Source organism: Alligator sinensis, unplaced genomic scaffold, assembly GCF_000455745.1.
Source record: "Alligator sinensis unplaced genomic scaffold, ASM45574v1 scaffold615_1, whole genome shotgun sequence".
NCBI lineage: Eukaryota > Metazoa > Chordata > Crocodylia > Alligatoridae > Alligator > Alligator sinensis.
In genome coordinates, this window is record NW_005841982.1 from 1,999,905 (window position 1) to 2,004,162 (window position 4,258).

Genomic DNA, 4,258 nt, shown 5'->3' on the forward strand with positions numbered 1-4,258 from the left:
CCCCCAAAAGCAATAAACTAAACACAATTTCTTTGAAAAGTCTAGTTTCAAAAGTGACCATTTCAGTTGGGCTCAGTGAAAGAAAGTCAGGGAATGAGGCACTTAATCAACCAATCTACTGGAAAAATAAAAGTATAAATGCAGGGTTGAAATGTTTAAACCAGGGGGAATATGGACACAGTGTAGAAAATTACTCCTTATGCAAAAGCTTAAACAGTTCCTTTTCTATTATTTTAGGAAGATAAAAGTAGGCTGAAAATGCAAAAAAAAAAAAGGAAGAATAAGGAAAAAGAGACATATGATTGGCACATAAATAATAGTTTGTACCAGATTTCCTTTCCAGGGCAGGTGGTTGCTTACCCTACAATTTTGCTTTGCCACTAGTGTATACAGGATTTTTTTCAAATGTGCACAAGTGCTTGACTGGTGCCTGATTCCCTTTGCAATATAAACTGGATGCCTAATTCTTTTTGTACCTTTGAAAATTCCCCTCATAGGGTATTAGACATAGATGTGAACATTTCAACTGTTGAAAGGTTTGCAGGGTTTAATTTCTGTGCTGTATCTGGAACTCTCTTTTATGTTCTCCTGCTTCCAAGCCGTTTTGTGGTTCCTAGGTTTATTTGGACAGCAAAAGTTGTCCAAATTAAGACAGACTGTCCCTCTGCTTCCCAAGTGATGAGTACTGCTGTAATCTCAGCAGCATGATGTGCTGCAGATTTTTCCCCTAGCATGTCATGCCTAGACCTATCCTAAATATGCTTTCTCCACCATGGCCTTATGGTAGTCTTCCTCAATTTCTACACAAAGAATATCCTTTACTGGCCAGAATAAGGGCTTGTAAAGATGTAAAGTAGCTAGAATGGCCTTTAAAATCTCATATTGGGTGCCTAATGATATGCCTCTAAACCTAGTGGACTGGCTTATTTTTAAAGATGACTTTAATGGGAATTGTTGCTGGTTGTTGTCTTTTGAAATCTGCATTTTCAAGTCAGTGCCATAATAGGTATTTATGTCCTAAATTTAAGCATCCCAATTAAAATTTTAGTCTAGTGTCAACAGAGAAATTGCAGTAGAAGTGTGCTTGTATAATTGTATTTGCACATTGACTTTCTAAAGTGGGTGCTGCTGTATCAGGTGCATGCTATTGTACAGTTCTTAACTGTAAACTAAGAATTAATGACAGTAAACTTCTGTGGAATGGGCATGCTATTATATTTTTGTGTTTCAGTTACCTGCTCTTTTGTATGAAAGGCACCTCAAAGGGCAGCCCCATATTTTTACAGCCCATTTTTGCTGTTCAGTTCTGAGAAACTTCTGAATACATTGCGCAAAATATTCAGTAATTTTACTGGAGTGATGCATAAAACTTCTCTACTGAAAGGTAAGTGAAAATGCATCTGAAATGTACAGTGATCAGGTGGAATATATAGTATCTTTTAAAAAATGTAAGCACATCAGATAGGTTTAAAAAATAAAGTATTGGTGGGGGGGACCTGCTTGTGGCTTGCTCCTGATTGGCAGGGAAGCAAAAACTGCAGTTTTAAACGTAGTGTCATATTTGCCTCCCTGCTGGTCAGCAGCAAGCAGTGGGGCCCCTTGACCAATCAGCAGCAGGAGGCAAAAATGGTGCCATATTTAAAACTGCAATTTTCACCTCCCCACTGATCAGGAGAAAGCCACAATCGGGGCCCCTCTGCCAAGCAGTGGCAGGGGCACATGCGGAGGGACCTACAAGATTAATGGAGCCACAGCGCACGCCACTTCCACTGTGAATTCGGTAGGGCCCTACTTCTAATATTTTTTTTCAAGATTAGTGTACAGTTATTTAGAAAAAGAGAAATTGAAACAGAAATTTCACCCAATTTTGCTTATTGCAAGGAAATTCTTGAACTGTTAAGCTCTCTTGAAGCCTATTTTTCCCATATACCTGCTTTAAATAAGTTGCTAAGTTCTTTAATATGTTTTTCTGTGAGGAAAAGACTAGTAATTCCTGTTGGGAGCCAGGAGGTGTTCTCAGTAACAAGTGCACTTAGTACTTCGACCTTAGCGGTTGGTTTAACAATCAGATCATTCTTTACCCAAAGTTTTCAAACCAGACTATCAAACTTAGACATTTATCTTCACCACAAACCAGAGAGGGGAGATGATGGTAAATCTTGGTAAAATTTTACAAAAAGGGCACATCTACAAGAGACACTTACTGTGCAGTTGACTAATTGACTGCACAGTAAATATCTCAGTGTTTACAAGAACACCCCATTAGGCTGGAATAAAATAACTTACTCTGCAGTAGGGTAATTCTTGTAAATATAAGTACTATCTTGCCGTACAGTAAAAAAAAAATCTGAAGCAGGCCATGGGAAGATGCTGACCAGCCAGCGGAGCATGAAAGTGCTTCAGTGCAGGGGCTGTCTGCTGGGTTGAAGCACCCTCGGGACCTGGCCAGCCCCTCTGCAGCATGTTGAGCTGGAGGTCCCAGGCTGGCAGACTGACTCCCTGTCACCCAGGGCTATTCCACCCTGGCTCACCGTGCTGTGATCCCAGGCATACATGTAGATGCCTGGCAGCAATAAAGTCCAGAGCAATAAGCCCCGGAGTTTATTGCTGCACATTAATAGGCATATGTAGACACATCCACACTCGTCTAATTCCTAAAGAAAAAATAGGTGTTAAGATCATTTTATCTTTTATGATCTTTATCCAAAATTTCCATTTGGCCTTAAGTTTATAGGCTAGAAGCCTATTAGCTTTACTCCCTTTCTCATAAAATATCCAGTGTAAGTATCAATGGGAACTCTCAGTCTTCTTACACAGTAAAAGCATTTCATAGGCCTATTACCTCTATAATTTTATACACTAGCTACTTTTAAAATTTATTTTGGAATGCTTAGCTTTCAAAGCTGTTAACTCCATCAAATTGTTTAGTTTTTATGCAAATGAATGCTAATACTTTTTCCCTTCATTGTAGCCTTAAAGGCTTTCCAGACCATTTTACTATTTACTTTTCCCATTACTGAGTATCATAATACATCAAATGGACTCGTTCTTTATTATCTCCCGCATCTCAGGATCTTCAAGCAGACCTATTAAAGCTCTGCATTCCGTTTTCTGTATGAATCATCCCAACTGATAAACAATCAAACCATATAATTAGCCCAATATCAATATTACCCCAGATACTTTCCTCAATATATTCACCCTAGATCAATATTAAAAACTATATATAAGTATATGCTCAGTTATAAAATGTGTGTTCTTAGAGGATGAGTAGGTGATTAGCACTTTTAACCATGCAAGGAGAAGAAAGAACCTGGTATCTCAAAAAATCAGGCCCTATAATATTGAATCATTCTGGGAAATGTCTAAGGACAGTCTTACAATGAATAAAGAGAACAATTGTAATGCCGGTTGTAAGTCAATTATTTCTTTGTTTTCAATGTTATTTTGGGGGGAAAGATCATTTAAAGAAAATTAAAGAGCATTACATTGAGTAGTACATTTGTAGACCCAGAGTCCCTAGTGGGCCCTCTAATTAAAACATCTTATCCATCTTTGTTTTTCAAAGATAATTTCCAGCCAAAAATTAAACCAAGTTGGAAACGAAATTGGCAAGCTCCCTTGCTTTTAAATTAGAGGGGAAAAAACGTGTGTGAATCATTTTTCTCTTAGTAGGATGCTCCCATTATCACTGACCCAATTATATCCTAATAATTAGATCCTGTTATGGACAAAAATATGCTAGGATTAAAATGCAATGGAAATGTACAAAACCCAAGCCGTATTACTGGCATTTGTTCATCTCCCTGAGATGTAGACATAATGACCAGTGTCATTAGCAGCAAGGTGAGATCTTGAGGATCATACCATGACTGTATTTCTTAAAATTAAATGTATTAAAAACATCCCAGGTATGGAGACAAATATAGACACAGTGGGCACATCCAGATGAGCATGCACATGCCTGTTGCCCCGCCTCAAACCCCTTTGAGGCAGGACAACAAGCACATGCGGGAATGAAAAAATGTTCAAACTTGCAGCGCGGGAAGAAAATTATACCCCTGGATATTCTGAGGTCTAAAAAACTGCTTCGCAATAGAGCAGAGCAAGGCATGGTTCAAGACCATGCCCGGAGCCAGTCCTCCAAAAGAGGTGCTCTGGTTTTGGTCAGAGCATCTCTTTTGTGTTCCTGCTGTCCCCAGAGCTGTCCAAGGTAAGTTGGGGGGGAGGGTGGCAGGGGTATGTGGGGGCGTTGGAG